This window comes from Panthera leo, chromosome E2, assembly GCF_018350215.1.
Source record: "Panthera leo isolate Ple1 chromosome E2, P.leo_Ple1_pat1.1, whole genome shotgun sequence".
NCBI classification, from domain to species: domain Eukaryota; kingdom Metazoa; phylum Chordata; class Mammalia; order Carnivora; family Felidae; genus Panthera; species Panthera leo.
In genome coordinates, this window is record NC_056693.1 from 54,178,002 (window position 1) to 54,199,374 (window position 21,373).

The window sequence follows — 21,373 nt, forward strand, 5'->3', positions numbered from 1 at the left end:
GTAGCCACTTCTGATAGTGTATGTGTTTGTACAGCACAGAAAACGAGCTCAGTTAGTTTTGGAGATCATTACTATTTCTCAGCGTTCCTCCAAAATTAAACAAATCTGCCTTTTGTGTGTGTGGTGCTAAAATGATATTCTCTTCATGCAACCTTGTGATATGGCAGCAAGTTCAAGACAGGACTTAACCAGTAAAACCTTTTGTCCTCTCGTGACCCCTCCTCCCTCCGCCACTTGGACCCTGGAGGGATCAGAAACCGTTGACCACACTGGGGGAGGCAAAAGGCAGAGAAACGGGGGTGGGGCCAACGGCCCCGCCTCTCCCAGTACCAGCTTGCAGTCAGCAGCAGACCCAGCCAGGGGAGAACACGGCCGAAGTGTGCCGTTAGGGAGGTCTGGAGTTTGGACCCTTACGTTGGATGGGATATACCCATTACTGAAATGAGAAACCTTCAGGACATATAGTGAACAGGGTGTTCTGTATTATATGAGGGTGGCTGGAAAAGCCCATCTCAGCCTCCACTAGGGGCGAGACAAGCACGTGTCCCATCGTGCGGGTGGGAGTGGGCACAGGGGACAAGGAGAGCAGTTGATGTTGATCGCTCTCCAAGAGGCCCGTTACAACTGTACGTGCATAGTCCATCTGTCTGTCTGCCGTGGGTATGGGGGGCCGGGGAGGGGGGACAGTGGAAACGACTCAGGCCTCTGAAACATAGACCTCTGAAGTTCTGCTACCTGTCAACCCTGTTGAGGTGCAATTTTCTCAACTAAACCCTGGGGACAAGGATGAGTGGGGACGAAAGGAGGCGAGGGACGCAGAGCCCTTTCCCAGGGCACCTGCCATCCTGCAGACCACATAAATGACAGCTGTTCTTGTCATGATCATTAGTATCCATGTTCCCACTCACAGTCGGTGATCATTTGAGAAGTCACCTTAATATTCACTAACAGCCACACCCATGTGCAGTCTGTACTTTTCTCTGTCAGATTATAATCCTGTAGAGCCTGCGGGGGGGAGTTTTTTCTCGCCCCCCAAGTAATATTGACACTGACGTTCTTTTACTCATTACCATTCACCCCTCAGTTGAACATCAGTTGGGAACAACAAGTGCCCCAGCTGATGTGAATAAAGATGGAGCCTGGGGAGAGACAGGGAGAAGAACCCGCCACCCCTCACCCCCCGCTGGCTTCACCCTCCCCCCCCCCCCACACCTGGTACCCGTTCCGCCACACCTGAAACTTCCCCTTAGCGTGAATCACACTTGGTTGCAACTATCTCTTGAATCAAACACTTTCTCAGCTCTCCATGAACTCCTTCGGAACATGGGCTGCAACGGTCATCCCTGGATCTTTACTGTCTAGGTCCTAGAGATCTTAAATGATTGAATGACATTGTTTATTAAGGTATGAGTACAAGCACCTTATTTAAAAAGCGCACCAGCACACATTGCGTATAAATCTACGTTTGTACTTAAAGCTTTCCCGAAAGGCCACCACTCTAACTGGATGCTTCCTCATTGCCGTGGGAATCACAAAAACCCTCTCTGCCCCAAAATATAACGTGGCTGCTAACATCCCATTATGTAAAGCTCTCCAGGATGCCCTAAAAAGTGTCCCCCGGAGGCCAGCAAGAGGCACCACCATACCCCACCTGCCTTCTCTGGACGACACCTCACTGAAAGGGGGACTTGGTGTCAGTCTTCAGGGAGCAAAAAGCAAGAATCCCAGAGCACGACGACACCTTTCTTGGCTTTCTCTTCCGGATTTGCTTCCGAATGAAGGCTTTACAACTTTCTTGAATGGGACCTCCCCACGTCGTGTTACCTACATGACCCAGGAGTACTCACGGACCGAAGGGAAGGAACCAACTGCCTGAGAGCCTCCACGTGCTTGAGGGAATCACAAACCAAAGTCATGTCACAGCCTGTCGTGCCCCTTGTCCCCGACTGTGCCAGGGCAAGAATGCTGTTTCCAAAGCAGCGGTGACACTGTGGTTTACCAAGGCTGCAGGCAGAGAGCCCCATGTGCACACATGCAAATGCACACGGTCACACACCGGCACGGACACACGTAAGCGGGCACAACTACAGACACGTGCATGAACCCTGACACGGATCCCTATATTGTGGGAACATAACGAATCTTTTAAAAAGAAACAAACGTCATCTTATTTCTTATTCTGGCCAGGGAAGCTAGCTTCCCAAGCATATCTGTCATCTAACATTTCTCACAAGTAACTTGGAGGAAATCGAAAACCCAACGCTCAGGACACCTGCGTGGTTCAGCCGGTTAAGCGTCCGACTTCGGCTCAGGTCATGATCTCACGGTTTGGGAGCTGGAGCCCCATGTCAGGCTTTGTGCTGACAGCTCAGAGCCTGGAGCCTGCTTCAGATTCTGTCTCTCTCTCTCTCTCTCTCTCTCTCTCTCTCTCTCTCTGCCCCTCCCCCACTCACACTCTTTCTCTCTCTCTCTCTCATAAATAAATAAACATCAAAAAAGTTTAAAAGAAAACCCAATGCTCTGTATCTATTTGTAAATGTCTGCTGACCCCACAGGGCCAACTTATCTCCCACGTTCGCTGGGAAGGGCTGAGTGGCAGGGATTGTACCCAGTCTGGGATGTGTGGCCCCCTTCTCTTAAGGTTTCATTTAGTGACCTCAGATGGATAGCCCATGCTCTTTCTTCCCCTCTCCGCTCTTTCCGTTCTTTCTCCTTCCCTCATGCTCTGCTCTTGCTGGAACTCCCCTCCCTGGAAAGTCAGGAACCTGAATCGACCTCCTAATGTTAGATGTCCACAGTTGAGTGTGAGTCTGGGGTAGGGCAACGAGAACCACGTTGACTCTACAAAGCCTCAAATCTACACGGGACGGGCCTGGAGGCACAAGGAGCGGGGTCTGCACCAGAGGGCAGGCCAGACAGAGTGGTGCATCCCAGAGGGAGGGGGGAAGTTGTTCAATGCTGGAGTGCAGGGGAGCGGGCCAGGGCCAGCTGTGACGCCGCTGCAGAAGTGAAAAGGAGCGCCCCCTTTGGGCTCCACAAGGGAAGCCGTGCTGGATTTCTGCTCCCACCCACACACCCTGGAGTGGCCCTGAGGGCGCGTAGAAGCCCCGAGAATGGATCTGCAGCCCCACCTCCCCAGCCAAGGCAGCTGTGAACTGCCAGTTCACACACACTCACCCTTCTCATGCTCAGATCGCCCAGACCAAACCTTAGCCTGAAGAATCAACCCAGGGACCTAGAAGGGACTCCAGGTCTGTGCAGGAAAAAACAAAGATCAAGTAATACTCTTGAGAGGCAGCAGGGCCAGGAGCCCAGGCTCACCCCTGCCCGGCAATTGACCATGCATGACACACGGGTCGCGTCACTCAGCCTGGCTGTGCCTCGTTCTCCTCACGTCCACACTGGAGAACTAGTGGTTCCCACTCCCCAGGGTGGTTATAGGATGAGGTGAGGTCATACCCATCAGGCACTTGGCACTGAGCACACAGCAAGCGCTCAGTAAATGTTATCTACTCTTAGTCACCCGAAATAACTCCAAATTTCACTGAATTTTCCAAAATGACTGGCTGCTTCGGTTTCATGTATGCAAGATAATAGGTGCTCTTTCCCCAGCTGCCCACCTTCGACACGTATTCTTAAGGCACTCATCTTATGGGAAGTTTACGGCCAGTTGTCCAGATAGCGGAGCTCAAGACGAGGCTGACCTTGGAGGGCTTCCAAGTGGAGCGTTCCCACAAGGTGATAAGCTAATCCGCTAGGACACCGAACAAGCCTTGACTCTCCGGAGTCAAAAGTCTCGACTCTACCAAGTACAGGCTCTAAAAGTGACGAGCAGCTCACCACAATTCCATTTTTAGAGGCTGCCGCGGAAGAGATTTTGAACCAAGAGATGGAAAAACCACTGAGCCAACGTCCTTCCCTGTTTCCTTATGTCTGGTGCTATTATGGCATTTGCCTGTATGACAGATGTATGGCGTGGCTTAAGGCTGCAGTGAATGCCAACACCCACCGGCTCTCCCCGCCTCATGGCAACATCTCGTAGGCCCCACACGAATGGCATTTCTTCCCAAAACTCTCCCTGAATCTCCAAGTCTGCATTAGGTGTTCTCATCTTTCCCTATTACATCCGCTGGTCAAACTGTTTACTTATTTATGTCTCCTGCTAGACACCAAGCTCCAGGATGGAGGGCCATGGGTACTGCTGTTTTCAGCACTGTGCCCTCAGCACCCAGCCTGGTCCCTGGCACACAGTGGGTTTCCATATTCTTGTAAATGGATAAATGATAGTGATGAGGGCAATGAGTGTGAGTGTTTAAGAGCATTTTGGATGGATGTGGGCAGAGTGGTGCATAGAAGAGGGGATTCTTGGCCCTGCTCCTAGCCAGATCTGGGCAACTGGACAAGTAATCACTTCTGTTCAAAGACAAAGAAAAGGGGACTCTGGAATTTCCTAAAGTTGAGACGGGGGGAAGGGGGTGGTGTGCATATGTTAATGGCTCAAACAAACCCAGCGTGCAAAAGCAAAATTAATTTACAGACAACATTTCCAGAGTACAAATCCACAAAGTTCAGAATGCCTGTAGTAACACAAATCCCAGCTGTCCGAGTACGATTTGGACCAAGAGAGTCTGCACACGCACCTTGGCCAGAACAGAGAGAGAAGTTAGAACAGGAAGACCAGACTGGACCCGCTGCAGGGAGGAGGGAGGCCGATGTGGATTTAAGCCCGGTGCCAACATTCATGGCTGCGATTGGCTGCCATCCAGCTGCGGGCCTGAATCTGATAGGATGAGGGTCCGAGCCGGGCTGTGGGGTGCAGGAAGGGCTGGCCTGCAAAGGCTGCTGGGAAGCACAAGTGCCCAATGGTGGGGGGAGGGGGAGGGCAGGCCAGTAAACAGGAGGAAGTTTAGACAGCATCGTTCCCTGGGGCATTGGCCGCTTCTAGGTCACAAGCAAGAACTGCTAGCAGAACAGAAACTTGGCTGGAAAAAAAAAAATGTTTTTGAAGCTGCCGAGTGAACCTTGCCTCTTTCAGTGCAGCCAGTTCTCTTACTGTGATCTCAAAGTGGCGACGGGCAATTTCTGTGCTATCTTTGGACCAGCACCGCCAGGGCCAGGCCACCGGACGGAACTGGAAGGTGGGTCATTCGGGGACTTCTCACAGGGGAGCCTTTCCGAGGCAATCGGCCAATCCATACATGTTGCTGAGCACCTCCACGTGAGGTAGGATGCAAGAACCTGGAAGCAGGCTTCGGAACTAACCGGTTGGTGAGTTCGGACTTGAGGCCGATGACGCACAAGTGACACCCACCCGGCAGCTGGGTCCCCTTGGTGCCCGCATCATACCGTATCTTGGATGCGCTCACTTTGCTGAAAATATCAACAACACTCAGACCCTTCCTCAATTTCCTTCCAAAAACAAAATCTAAGAAACAGCACCAAGAAGTCTGCGTGCTTAGGTGGGGCGCCTGGGTGGTTCAGTCGGTTAAACGTCTGACTTGGGTCAGGCTTCGGCTTATGATCTCACAGTTCGTGGGTTCGAGCCCCGCATCGGGCTCTGTGCTGACAGCTCGGAGCCTGGAAGCTGCTTCGGATTCTGTGTCTCCCTTTCTCTCTGCCCCTCCCCCACTCTCTCTCTCTCTCTCTCTCTCTCTCTCGCGCGCGCGCGCGCGTGTGTGTGCGCGCGCGCGCGTGCTCTCTCTGTCTCTCTCTCTCAAAAATAAGGAAACATTAAAAAAAAAAAGAAGTCTGTGTGCTTGGGAGAAAACTAAAAGCTTAGGTGGGGTGGAGCAAAGCGGAGACTTTAAAATGCAACATTGTACATCTTGAACTCAAGCTTCCTCGGGACCCTGCCACACCCGTCAGCCTGCTCCACATGGGACCCTCCAGGCTATGGCGGATCTCTGGCCCTACTGCCCCCCTGCTTCCAGCTTTCTCTCTCACCCCTCACCTCTTAACCACCCTTGGGAACTTCCAATTCTCTCCCTTCTATACTGCAAAATAATGACGTCTCCCTGGTTTCCGCTTCTTAACACAGCTCCAGGACCACCTTTGAAATCTGGGCTCTGCTGAACCTGGCATTTGCTGTGGACGGGAGAAGGCAGAAGTGGCTGGTGAATACCGTCACTTTTCTCTCTCTCACCCCGGGATCAATTATTGTCTCTCCCCTGGTCTCTCTGCCTCCAGACTCCCCCGTTCAGTCGTAAACAAACCCTCCTAAGACATCGCTTCTTCAGCTCAGTTCAGAGCTCCTGAAAGCCAAAGTGTGTCATTTCCCCTCAAAGCTGCTCTTCCCTCCACGTTCAGCCTCACAACCATCCATCCGATGCCCAAGCTAGAAAAGCAATGTCACCTTGCACTCTCTTTCCTGAGTTTGCCACCAAAACTGTTCGATTCTCCTTCTGAAATGTTTCTTGGTCAAGAATACGGGTACAGGGAGTGCGCCGGAAAAGTGGTTCAGTGGAGGAAAGGCAAAGAAACTCCCATGAGTGATTACCCTACTAGAAACACATGGAATGGGAGAAGGGAGTTTTCCCTAAAGAAGGATGATGGGCACGACAGCATCTCAGCAAAGGATCCGGGAGCCACGACAGTCACGGGTCTCGAGAGCTAGCTTCAGAAATGTGCATACGAACACCCAAGCCACAAACATAGGTGGAGTTCAGACACCAGCCCGTGGTAGGGGGTTGGAAGGACTGGACTAGGGTGGGAGTGGGGAAGGGGAGTCCCAGAGAAAAGGCTTGAGGCAGACGTCCATTAACACAACTAGAGAGATGTTGCTTAGCTAGAGGGGCTGTAACAAAGTACCACATGCTGCGGGGCCTTAAAACACAGAAACTTACTTGCTCACAGTTCTGAAGCCTGGAGGTCCAGGTTCAAGGTGCCAGCAGGGCTGGTTTTTCTGAGGCCTCTCCCCCCTTCTTATAAGGACACCATTCGGTTTGGATTAGAGACCACCCTAATGGTCTCATTTTAACTTAAATTACCTCTATATTTTATTTACTTATTTATTTTGAGGAGGGGGGGAAATGACGGAAGGAGAGAAGGCCAGAGAGAGAGATGAAGGGCAGAGAGAGAATCTCAAGAGCCTCCACACTGTCAGCATGGAGCCCGCCGTGGGGCTCGATCCCATGGCCCTGGGATCATGACCTAAACCGAAATTAAGAGTCAGACACTCAACCGAATGAGTCCCTCAGGTGCCCCTTAAATTACCTCTTTAAAGACCCTCTCTCCAAATACACTCACATTTTGAGGTGCTGGGGGTTAAGACTCCAGTGTCTTAATTTGGAGGGACACGGTCAGAACCAAACTGTTGGTGGAAGGTCGCACCGGTGATGAAGCCGAGTGAAGAGGCCAGAGTCACTCAGGAGCCCCCTCGTGGCCTCCAGCCAACTCTGCTCCTGAGACCCTTCTCTTTTATGTCACTTTTTATACACTGACTTCCGAGGCAGGCTCGGTTAGGGGCTTTGAAGCATCATCAATCCTTAAAGCAGAATTAACTCAGTCAATCCAAACTGGATTCCATTCGCATCCAAAGACTGAAAAGCCTGCCCAGGTCACCTAGAAAGCTAAGGTCAGGTTTGCTTTTGCCACCGCGGTGAGTCAGCTGGGATTGCAAGCTTGCTTTTTACATCACAGAACTCCAGACCTGGGCATTATTACTCCATGAGACCCAGGAATGTACAGCTGGAAAAACTGAGGTGACTTCTTCAGGCCCTTCGTGATTCTATAATAGTAAGTAAGTCTGGTCGAAGAGTAAAAAGTTATGAACCATCATTTTCGAGGCCTCTTCATGTTCACGGGACCATGCTCTCACAGAAGGTTCTAGGAAAGAATGTGTTCCATGCCTTTACTTATCTGTAACTCAGCTTTTACATGCGAATTATATTTCATGTGGGACACAGGTTCATTTTATTATGGCCGATGTGATGTAAGAAGAAGGTGCTTCACAAAGGGAGAGTGGCCTGGGCCTATGGAGATCTTAAAATGACCAGCCTTTAGGGCGCCTGGGGGGCTCAGTCGGTTGAGCGACCGACTTCGGCTCAAGTCATGATCTCACGGTTTGTGAGTTCGAGCCCCGCGTCGGGCTCTGTGCTGACAGCTCGGAACCTCGAGCCTGCTTCTGATTCTGTGTCTCCCTCTCTCTCTGCCCCTCCCCACTCATACTCTGTCTCTCTCTGTCACAGAAACAAAACATTAAAAAAATTAAAAAAAAAAAAAAAAAAAAGACCAGCCTTTGCAGCTTGGGGCCCCCGTGTCAGAGAGATTTGTAACCACAGCTCCTTCCCTGGTAGAGCATCCGTGTTCAGGGGAGTTCAAGGTGGCTGTGAAACCATGCCTTTGTGGACCACCTTGCAGCCTCGAGCAAGGGTGTTCACAGAGCCTAGTGAGCAGGGAGCCCTGCCTCACCTTGCCCTTGGAGGCCTTTCACATGGATTCCCTGTGAAAACGCATCTCTGTTGGAACGCCCCCAAAACGGACCTGCCTGTCTGGCTGGCAGCCAGCAGCCCCGAGGGGGGCAGAGGAAGCCTGGGCCGCAACTGGGGTAAATGCCTCTGCTGCAAGCAGACTGCGGCACTTAAAGTCACAGCTCTCACCCAGCCTCCTGTAGGGACAGAAGAGGAGACTGTGATACTGTATTACCCTGTCAGTCACAGGGAGGCAATTCCTCAGGTCATCAGTCAAAAGCCTCCTTGGCAATGAGAAATGAGCCTGAACACCAGGCCGTTTAAAAAGATATTTATTGTGAAACGTGGATGCGGCGGCGCCTTCCCCGAGTCGAGACAGACGCTCAGCATGAATTACTCTGGCGAAGTCTAGAGAAGCAGGTGGCAGCTACCTGGCTACAAATGAGATACGGCCTCAAAACCAGCACCACACATCAGCACCTGGGAGGAGAGAGCACACAGGTGGAGGGCGGGGACGCGGGTCCTCGGGGCTGTGGGGAGGGACGATCGAGAGCCTGTGGCCCCGGACAGGCGGCCGACTTGTGGGGCTCCCCGCAGGGTCCCCAGGCCCAGGCGAGGACGAACAGGGCTAAATCTGATACAGGGCAAACCAGAGATGCCAGCGGACGTGACTCGATGCCTGAAACGTGCGGCAAAGTACTCCAGGGGCGCAATGCTCGGGGACGTGGTAAAACGAGACCGGTGACACATAGGCAACCACAGGAGCTGGCTGATGGAGATTTGGGGGTTCGTTATATTATTTTTTCTACCTCTGTGTAGATTTAAGGATTCCAATATTGCGGGGCACCTGGGCGGCTCAGTCGGTTAAGTGTCTGACTTCAGCTCGGGTCATGACCTCGTGGTTCATGGGTTTGAGCCCCGTGTCAGGCTCTGTGCTAACAGCTCAGAGACTGGATCCTGCTTCGGATTCTGTGTCTCCCTCCCTCTCTGCCCCTCCCCCACTCATGCTCTGTCTCTCTCCTCTCTCTCTCTCTCAAAAATAAAAATAAACCTTAAAAAAATATTTCCAATATTGAGACCAATTTTTGAATAAAATAGATCCTTATCCTGCCTTTATGGATCTCATCTCTCTGCAGATATATATCCCAGAGCATATGCCAGGCACACTTTCTAGGCTCTAAGAGAACCTGCAAACTACAGAATTATATTTTGGAGATCAACACACACACAGATATATGTATATGTATACACACAATTATCACATATGTGTATTGTATGTGTGGACACACATATTCACCAATATTATAATTGCTACATTTATATTTTATGGCATGTATACAGTCCTTTATGCATTTTTGCCATTTAATTTCATGAAAATCACATGAGCCAAGGGACTCAGTAAGTCATCCAAAGTCAAAGAGATACCGAATGCCAACTCCAGGTTTCAAGCCCACCTTGGTTTGACTCTAGAGCCTGGAACCATACCCACCCAACCATACTAACCCACACTCACTGGGGGTACAAAGAGCCTCCCTGTACAATCACGAGGCCAAGAGAAATGAGTGCCTTCTGTCGATGAGGCAAGGTCAGAGGGAGCCCGGCCTGCCCCACTGCTTCTGCCACCCTCCTCTGCCACACTCCTCAACACCACCACGACTTTCTATGCCCCTTTGGGCAAATCTGTGTGCACCTGAGGCCGCCCAAAGAGTGCCATGCGCCCACAGCCTCTGCCTGAGCAGGTGCTGGGCGTTATGTGACTGCCCACTCTCACACGTCTACATCTGGCTCCACAGCAGGACCCTGGAATGGAGTTTAAGAGCCAGAGATGAAGGACACAGAGTTTCAAGGTGGCCAAACAACTGTTATCTTTTAAATAAAATAGATTGCATTTGGTTTTCTAGTTATAAAGACAACTGGTTTCTACTGGAAGCAGACCTTGGGTTAAGAACCTGAGTGCTGGGCCGCCTGGGTGGCTCGGTCGGTTGAGCGTCCAACTCTTGATTTCGGCTCAGGTCATGATCCCAGGGTTGTGGGATCGAGCCCCGCATTGGCTCTGTGCTGAGCCTGGAGCCTGATTGAGATTCTCTCTCTCTCTCTGCCCCTCTCCCCCCTCGCACTTGCTCTCTCTCTCTCTCTCTCAAATAATAATAAAAGAACTTGAGTGCAAATAGTTTTGGGGGGAGCATCTACAGGGGAAGTGGGGGCATGAGTCAGGGAAAGAGGCACCGTGTGACTGAGCAGGCAGCCACTATGGGTAACACAAGGCTTGGTTCCACTGGGAAAGTCTGGGAGACTGTGCGGAATATACGTGAGTTTTCCCACCTGAGAGGTGAAGAAGCTGGGGAAGTTACCCTGCGACTCCCACCCACCACTGGCTGAATGCTGCTCCCGGCACTGGTAACTCTTCAGCACTTCTGGGCTGGTCCGTGCACAGGGCAGGCCCTCAGGTGGAAAGGCACAGGTACTTCAGTAGGGTGCCAGTGGTGCCTACCAGAACAGCCAGGCCAAGGGATACGGACAGAGCATCGGCAGCATTTGCTTCCCATGTGGGAGAACTCTTAACATTGAATGATGTCCTTACATCATTCTGGTGATTAAGCCCTTGGGGCTAACATGGTACTTCCCTGGGCACCCACACAATTCTGCCTCCACCGGATGTCTCATCGTGGCTTGCCCAGAGTGAGCTGCATTAACTGACTTTTCAAATTAACCAACTATTGGTTCAGGACTGTCATATGCTAGGGCTTACTCCTCCTTCTACCACTGTACACACACACACACACACACACACACACACACACATACATATGCACACTTATGGTTGTCTATGTGAAGGACAGTGCAGTGTCATTAATAAGAACGATGCCAGTAGGGCATAATTCCCAGACGAATTATATATATTATATATATTAATATATTATATATAATATATATAATTATATATATAATATTATGTATAATATATTAATATAATAATATATAAATATATATATAATATATAATATAATATAAATATATATTAATATATATTAATATATATTTATATATTATTATATTGACATATGTTATATATATAATATATAAATATAATACTATATAAATATATATTAATATATAATATATTAATATAATATATAATATATAAGATTGGAGAAGGGCGCCTGGGTGGCTCAGCAGGGTAAGTGTTCAGCTCTTGATTTTGGCTCAGGTCATGATGTCATTAGTCTCCCATGGCTCGGGGAATTCATGGGTGAGAGCATGAGGACCTGATCAAGTTCCACGGTATGGTGGGGCTACCACCAAAGAAACCAACAGCAGACCCCTCAACAACCTCAGCTTTGAGCGACCCCATTGGTGACTCAGCACAGCGTTTCCCAAACTTGACAAACATACAGATTTCCAGCTTCGTCTCCTGGTGATTCTGATTTAGCGGGACTGGACTGGTCCTAGAAACCTGACTGTTAACTCACAACTAAGTAATTCTTACAACTGAGCAAGGCTTGGGGCGCCTGGGTGGCTCAGTCGGTTGGGCGTTGCACTTTGGCGCAGGTCATGATCTTACCCTTGGTGAGTTCCAGTCCCATGTCAGGCTCTGTGCTGACAGCTCAGATCCTGGAACCCGCTTCAGATTCTGTCTCCCTCTCTCTCTGCCCTTCTCCTGTCTTCTCGCACACTTGTCTCTCTCTCTCTCTCAAAAAATAAATAAACATTATAAATAAATAAATAAATAAATAAATAAATAAATAAATAAAACAGAGCAAGGCTGAGAAATGATGACCCAGCAGAACCATGGATCGTGAATTTGGTGGGGGAGGGGAGGAAGTCCTAAATCACCTGGTAGCCCACAAGGTCAGTCAGTTTCCAACTTAGTCCAGATCAACCCATCTGCTGGTTATGTATTCATTCCTTCCATGCTGCTGTACCCCTCACCAACTAGGGCAGCACTTTTCATCCATGGCATTACTGACGTTTTACACGATTCTTTGTGAAGGGGGATTCCCTGGGCACTTCAGGATGTTTAGCAGCATTCTTGACCTCTACCCACAAATGCCAGGAACACATCCCCCACCGCCACTGTGTCAGCCAAACCTGTCTCCAGACATTGCCTTATGTCCCTGGGAGGGGGAGCAAAATTACACCTCCCCCATTGAGGTCACTGAACTATGGTGACCAACCATCCAAGTTTGCCCAGGACTTCCTGGTTTTAGCATTAAAAGTCCCACTTCCCGGGAAAACCCCTCAGGCAACTGATACCACTGCTCACCCAAAACACATTCCCTTTGAAGGCTGAGGGTAGCTCATATGTCACTGAAAAGCCCTTAATTCTTCCAGACAGCCAAGTTCAGATCTCAGCTGTGTAGAAGAACCTGGAATGGGGCTGCAGGTAAAAAGATCTTTGAAACATCCCACTCAATGGGGCCCAGAGAGGTCTGAGAACCCATCCCCTAGACTGTGAGCTCCACAGGGGCAAGACACCAACTGTGTCCTTCCCTGATGATACCTCAGTGCCCAGCAGAGAATATATAAAACATGGTCAGTAAATATTACTGATCAACTGGTGGATGGATGGATGGACAGATGGCTAGATGCATAGGTGCATGGATGGACAGATGGGTATATAACTAAGGGACTACAATTAAGTTTTCTAATCTTTCTAAGCTTCAGCACATCCCCTCCCATAGAATGTAGGTAATAATACCTTCTATGTAAGGCTGCTGTGAAGGCTGAATAATAAAACAAACTGCTGGGTGTGGCTTCCAGGATCAAAATTCTTCCTTCAGTGCCTAGCACATATAAATGCTGGCTCCCTTCTTCCTTTTCTGGGGTCCAGAAGAAGTAGTTAAATTTAATTAAATGATCTGAAATATGAGGAGAGGTAGGGGAGGCCCCACAATGCCTACGACACAGACAAACAGGGGCGAGGATGATTGCAAACACTCTTATCTTTTATTTCTCTCTTGTGGTCATAATTTCAAATTGTTCCTAATTCAGATAATGGATCCAATAAATGAGATCCCACAGCGTCCTGCCAAGTGCACTTTGTCTTGCGTGCCCTGGCATCTGGGAAACTTTCATAAACAGCCCTCTCTCTACCCATTAGGTTGGTTCTGCTTCTGAGCCATTTGGACCCTCTGGCCACCCGAATCACAAGGAGTTAATCCTCCCATCCACCCTCAAGTTCAGAGGAAGATGAGAAGAGCAGAAGGCAATAGCCCAGCCTTTACTCAGCAGTTTCAACCCCTTAGCTCAGCCAGGGGGCCCCTGGCCACATGTTCTTCTCAACACCATTTTCGTGAACCATCACAAGACCTGCTACCTGCCCCAAAGCCTCTTGGTTAGTGTCCTGCCTTGTCTTGGGTGCCTGTCTCTGAGACAGCTAGTCCATATGTCTGCTCCATAAGAATATGTTCTAAAGAGGCCAGATTCTCTCCTTGGGGAGATCTGATTTCTCCCCTCCCCCACCCCCTATTTCCTCAATACTTTATTTGCATACATTTCTCTATACAAGCCATAGCAAGTGAGGGCCAATCTGGGATTCAGAGTATGGTCGCCATGAAAATGGATCACTCACATTTCCCCGATTGTGGGAACACAGTTGACTGACAGCCCCAGCTGCCACCTGTCTGGCTGCATCACATTCCTGCTGAGGTTTACACTTCTCCCAGGCTACTCCACCCAATGATTGAGAACAGCACAGTACAGTGCCAGCCTGTTCCCACAGGGCATGGGACTCCTCTAAGGGGTGACTTTTCCCTGAAGACTCCTCATCAGCCTGGCCAAAATGTTCTTATACCTGTGCTGTGGTCTGAGGCTCTTCCTGCCCTGTTCTCCTTCCCACTCTCCTTTCACAGGTGTCAGGCATGGATTTAATCTGAAGGCTCGTCCTGCCTCTTCCTGTTTCCTCCCCCCATCATGCCTTTCTAGGCAATCCCTCAATAAATCTTCCACTTGTCTAATCCCATCCTAATGTCTGCTTCTTGGAGACCAAAACTAGCACAAAGGAAATGGCAGTTTGCCAAATTAAATAGGCTACTGATGTCTAAAGGCAGGTGTTTGCTGGAGTTTTCAGACCTATCAATGCAAGAATTCTTTCATTTATTTTATTTACTTAGTTTCTTTTTTATGAAAGCAGATGATGAGATTTAAAGTTTGGGGGCTGGCGACAGCAAGCTGATGGAGGGGATCTCAGCAGTACTGTCTCTCTACCCAGCGTGGAGTTGGTTTGGAGCCTCATAGAAGAAGGGGTGATAGCCGAAAGTTGAAGGAGTTGCATTAAGAAGAGACTGAGAGGATGCCTGGGTGGCTCAGTCGGTTGGGCGTCCAACTTTGGCTGAAGTCACGATCTCATGGTTTGTGGGTTCAAGCCCCCTGTCGGGCTCTGTGCTGATAGCTCAGAGCCTGGAGCCTGCTTCGCATTCTGTGTCTCCCTCTCTCTCTGCCCCTCCCCCACTCATGCTTTAACTATCTCTAAGAAAGAAAGAAAGAAAGAAAGAAAGAAAGAAAGAAAGAGAAAGAAAGAAAGAAAGAAAGAAAGAAAGAAAGAAAGAAAGACTGAGAAGTGGAGCATAAGCCATCCTACTGTGAAGTCCATACAACCAAATGTGGTCGAATTTGTCAGGGGCATGGGGGAAAGATAGTCACATACACAGTTGGTCACAGTCCACAGGGCACCAGCAGGAATGGCTATACCCAGTGGGGCAGTGTTTTCATTGAAAATTGTATCAGTTATCTATTGCTATATAACAAAGGACCTCCACACCCCTCAATTATTTATTATCTTGAAACAACATCCATTTATTATCACTCATGTATCTACAAGTCGGGTAGAACTTAGCTTCCCTAGGCTGGGCTCCACTGAGTCACCTGTGCTTCATGTAGTTCTCCTTTTCCTTGTACTACCTGGCTAGCCAGGGCATATTCCTCCCACGGCAATGGTAGAGGATCAAGAATACAGGGGGCAAGTGTGAGTCCCCCTAAGGTCACTTCCACACATATACCATTGAACAATGCAAGTCAGATGGTCGAGGATTCAGGGAATATACTCCACCTACGATGAAGCCAATGCAAAGGTATGGATGCAAAAAAGAGTGGAGACTCTCCTACCAGGACTCTATCAATAAAGGTAGACAAGGGTCACATGAGGAAGAGGCAGCCAAAGAGAAAGATTTGTTCCAGCACCTATAAGAAACGTTCCCACCCTGGAAATGGCATGAACCAACTGGAGAAACCTTTGAGTTTCTTTCATGTAACCTCATTAAAAGGTAAGAGTCCCCTCTTTCATGTAACGTTATCTTTCATGTAACCCCATTAAAAGGTAAGAGTCCCCTCTGCCTTGGTTTCTCTGCAATGCTCAGAGCTCTCCCTTCCTCTGACTGTCAGCCTTCTATTTGTCCTCATGCAAATTATCTTCACGGTAGCAAGATGGATGCAGACTGATCAGAAGATATTCCCTCAATCGTCCTAGAATGATCCAAAGTTGCCTGTGGAAAAGATAAACCAAACGTGGCCAAGTAAGGACATGTGCGGACTATCTCAGGGATGCATTACTCTCTTCTACCAAATCATTACAGCAAGAATGAGATTACACTGTCAGCCCCCCTCAACTCTTATATTTGCTACACAACAGGGTAGAGTTGATTCTACAAATGAAAGCATGGGCGCTCTTAGGAAGGGGAAGGGGGTAAAGAAAATGGGAAAGCAGGCAACCAGTGTCCACTAGAAGCAACCAATAAACATATTTCCTGTCCTCATGGGAACTTAGAGTCTAGCTGAGGTGAGAGCGATTAATGGCCACAAAAACATATCATTACAAACTGGGGTAAGTGCTACAAAGAAAAGAAACGAATAGGGTGTTATTGGGACAGATACCTGCGGACTCCCCTGGATGAAGAAAGAAGGCAGAGATAGAAGGGTGAACAGGATAAACTAGGTGGAAGAGACTGTACGTGGGAGACAGGGAACTGATGTGGTTAGAGCATCCCAGGAGCAGGAACAGGCTCCTGGACCAAAGGGATCATGGCACCAAAGGCAGCTGGGAGAGTGCCGGTGTGGCTAGAGCTCAGAGATGAGGGGGAAGACATGGGGTGGGGGGAGAGGGTAGAGTGGGGCTGGGCCATGCAGGAAAACCCTTCATGAGGTATTTTATCTTTATCCTAAGAGAAGATGGACTCTCGAAAGGTCTTAAGTAGAGAAGGGGCATAACTTGACTTCTGTTTCTTTCACTCCCATGCGCTTTGGAGAATGGGCTGGAGTTGACAAGAGTGGAAACAAGAGGCCTATGACAGGACAACAGAGGTAGTCCAGGCAAACAAAGCTGGGGGATTGCAGATGGAAAGAAATACATAGATCTGTTCGAGAAGCAAAATCAACAGGACTTGGTGGAAGATTGGGGAGGAAGACCAGGTTAGTAATCTCTGAATCTTGACCCTGCTTTCCATTAAGGACATCCTGATTTTTCTATGACCCTTATTCAATCGTCTGAGGAAGGCACACAAGTTGTCTTGGCAGCAAAGAGTGTAGAATGGACTCCAAGCCCAAATTCACCTGACACTGCCATGAACCCTCACTCGGCCAGCTCAGTGTGGTATTAACTACATGGGATTGTGGAATCCCAGGACGTGGGATTCCATCTTTGATCCTCACGAGCAAGAGAACTTCAGTGACCTATTTTAATCTCTTAAACTTCACTTTCCAGATCCATAAAATGTGGATTATAATACCCACAACTTGGGGTGGTTTTAATCTGGGTTGATTTAGGCAGAGGATACTTTGCAAAGGGTAAAGGACTAAAAAATGCTAGTTCAGCTGGTACACTTACAAGGAAAATCATTCTGAGAGTACATTTATCTAGTACAGTGGTTTCTGGCAATGGCTTGTTCTATATTTACTTAGCTCAAAAAAGGGAAATTGCTTCTTGGGTCTTTGTTGTGATGTTACATACCTATGTATGTAGGGGACAAAACCTCCCTTTGTGACTTGTCGCTGAAACCATTTCAAGAAGAGCACAAAGTATCCTATTTTGGGGACAGTTTTCTCCACTCAGAAAACCTGTCGTCAATGACCTGTCACCTTGTCTATAGTCCTCTTTGATAAATTACACAGGTGTTGAAGCCACAGGGGAGCAAATGTCCCAATGCACAATGGGATCAAAAGAGGCCGAGCGAAGGGCAGGATTGGTCCCAAGCATAGGCCTGGTGTCAGAAGGGCAGTATTTCAATTAGAGATGACTACAAATAGGCAAAAAAGGAAAATTCATTGACATGAAACAGAAAAGATCGGGGCTATGGCAGACTGAGGTGCAGCTGGATTCTGGGACTCGAACAATGTCGCCAGCTCTGTCCATCTTGTACTTCTGCTGTGTTGGCTGCAACGCAGACAGACTTTGCCCTCATGCCCTTCTGGGTTCACATCCAAGAAAAGAGAGACATTCTCTTCCAGGTAACTCCTGGGCAAGTCCTGGGCTTCACTCTGATTGGACCAACTTGAGTCAAATGCTCATCCTTCAACCAATCAGTTGGCCAGAAAGACAGAGCTCTGCAGCTTGGGTGGTCCTAGATTGCATGCCCATCAGTGGCAGAAGGGATACGGGCTGAGAATGGGGGAAAAGATGAAACCCCAAGAGAAATCAGGGACTACTGTGCGGGAGTGGTGCTGGGAATTCCCTATAGACAGGCATGGGGCCCTGCCTACCTCTTTCTCCTGTGAAAACACTGGGCCTACCCAGAAAATCCGGTTTAATCTCTCCATCTCAAGATGCTGAACTTAATCACATCTGCAAAGTTTCTCTTATCAGGCAAGGAAACCTATTCACAGGTTATAAGGATTAGGCCACTATTCTCTCTACCAAATTACCCTGTAGTTGTTAGTTGGGTTCAACCAATGGGAGGCACCTGCAGGTGATTGGAGGGTAGGAGGAGAGAGAGAGAGAGGTCCCCCTTCCTGAGCGCCCTCTCTGCCAGGCCAGGTCTGGTGTAGCTGCATTCCTCAGTGGCCGCAGCTCCTCAGTCTGTCCCCACAAACTTTCAGCTTTCACAGACTCCCCACACCCCATTCTCTCCTCTTGCCCTTTCAAACCCATGGGTGGTAATGGCTCCGGCTGTTGCTAGTCTTTGGATGCCTCGACATCCCTTGTTGCTTCTCAACTGAAACCATACTTCTTCTAAGAATGGAGGATTATTAAAGAATCTTAAGCCATTTGAATTGGATTGTTTCCTGCTAGGACCTTGACTTAAGCCATCTTTAAAACACTGTTTCTCCATGATTTTTTTCCCCTCCACATCAATACCTTCCCCTCCTTCTCCTCTGCCTACAAACCAGCTCAGGTTTCCCCAAACTTAAGATGACTTTCGGCTACCTAAAAATACCATAGTATTTCTTCCTTCTTTACCCCACCAACCTTCATAAACAACTGATCTGCACACACATGCATACTCTGTCTCTGAATCTGGTTTCTTTCCCTCCCTGAAAGCTCCTGAACATTTCCCTGTGAAGGTCACTCAGGACATCCTATGTCTCATGTCTCTGGGAGACTTTCAAAGAGAATAGAGACTTCTTCTCTACCTCTGGAGGGTGAGATACGAAACTTCACCCATACCTTCTGTCTGTTCCTTGTACATCTGGGCCCCTCCCTGATGGACTGATCCCACTCCTGCTTCTCATTTCATCATGTCATCATCTGTGAGCCCAAGACTCTGGCAGCTCAGAGTCCTGTCTACACCTGCCCCTTGGTCCTCTGCACCTGGACAGGACCCCTCACCACCTCCCAGATGGAGCTCCACCTTCAGCCACTGCTCCCTGTCCCATGCTACTGATTTCCATCTGGACATTCCTGACATTTTATGGATGTACTTCCACGAGACTGAAGCCCAGGACATTGTCTTCCCTCCCGGCTCCTCTTCCCTTGGTGTTGGTGTGCACCTGCCCTCGGGCGGACAAGCTGCCTGGAGGATAGCTGATGGTCAAGTCACCTGAAGGAAGGTTTCCAAAATACAGATCTCTGGGCCTCGCCCATGCCCCACTAAATGAGAATCTCAGACATTTGTATTTTACCGATTTACCCAGGTGATGGATAAATGGTGCTTGGGAAATCCTGGTTTAAACAACCTACCGAGATAGCTTCACTGTCCAGTACACTTTTACACTAAATTCTCTATTCTATTAATTAAAAAAAAAATAAATTAACAAAGCAAAGCAAGACAGTCTCTTGTACATTGTATCCACTACAGGTACTTGAGATGGTATTGGCTTGACAAGAGAAACTTCACGTACATTAAGTAGATATTCATGTACTTGTATCAACCCCTGTGTCCAACTCAAATGACCCATTTGGCAACAAGAGCGTGTTCACAAGGGGCGTCAGGGTAAATGAATAAGAAATGACGAAATAGGAAGGCTTCAAAAAGATAATTATAAGTTCTTCATTTCTTATCAAAACAAAAAAAAAACCCTTAGTAATATAAACAGAATGGAAATCTTCAGGACAGGATCTCAAGACATGCAAAGATCCATATCCAAGTTAGTCAGCTGCCTTTCTAACTAGCCTTTCATTTCCCCCAACTTTGTTAGCCTATGTTTGTTTTCCCAAGATTTACCAGATACACTCTCCCTTCGTGAGCCATCCAGAAGCTTGAGAATGTTCTCCGGCTGCATACATGTTCATCTTGAAGGTAACATTTCACTGACCACTTTTTTAAGAGCTCTGTCCAAACTTTTGTCTCTATAAATAACTCTGGTGGACTTTGGTGCTTGCTTTCAGCCGCTCAGAAAGAAATATTCCATGCTCCCTTCTAATTTCCATGGTTGTTCTTTCTCCAGAGTTTAGACAAAAGAAAGGGGAAAAATCTTAACACTAACACAGCTATATATATATATATATATATATATATATATATATATACATACACACACATATATATATACATATATACACGCACATACATACATACATATATATATGTATGTATGTGTATATATGTATACATATATATATATATATGTATGTGTATATATAACCTCTAAGTTTTGGACGCTAACCAACTCCAAACTTCAGAAATCGGGAGCCAAGTTTGCCCTGGGCTGATTAGTAATAAATCAGTTCTTCCTCCATGCCCTGGAAGACTATCGAGGGCATTGTCTTGATCCCCTATAACAAGTACCACAGACTGAGTGACATATAAACAACAAGCAATTTATGTCCCACAGCTCTGGAGGCTGAAAAGTCCAAGATCAAGGTGTGGGCAGATTCTGTGGCTGCCGAGGATCCGCTTCCTGGTTCACAGATGACCGTTTTTTTGCATCCTCCCACTGCAGAAGGAGAACCACCTAGCTCTCTGGCCTCTTCTTCCAAAGGCATCCATCAGGTTCATGAGGACTCCACCCTCATGACCTAATCACCTCCAAAGGCCCCACCTCCAAATACCACCACATTGGGATTAGGGTTTCAACATGTAAATTGAGGGGGGGACACAAACATTCAGTCCACTGCAGACGGTGTCTGTCTCCCTGTGCTCTGACTGTCCTGGTCTGGAGTCCCCTGCCAGCCCTCTCTCTGCATCTAAGCAGTGTCATGAGCCCAAGGCTCTTGGGTGCCTGCCCAGGCAAATGAGGCTGGGGACACAGATCTCGTGGAGCTGGAAGCCTGCTTCTCCCCCTCCAGTGCAGACCAGACCAGACCACAGAACAACTCTGGCGTGGCGGGAGCGTCTGCCTCTTTTGCCAAGCGCCAGGCAGCAACAGACTCCCAGCCAACATCCACGTCATCTTGCCTGCCTTTTGCAGGTGATAGAGAAAAGGCGCTGCTGTGATGGATTCTGACCCATTGCCTCCTTTGGCTACAGGTGAGAACTGCTTCCAATGCAGGAGAATCTGCTGCCCTCAAGTATAGACGCAGTCAGAAGTTTCTCATGCTGACTCCTCCCTCTGGGATGGTTCCTCTCCAACCCCATCCAGGTGAGGCCTGAAGATCC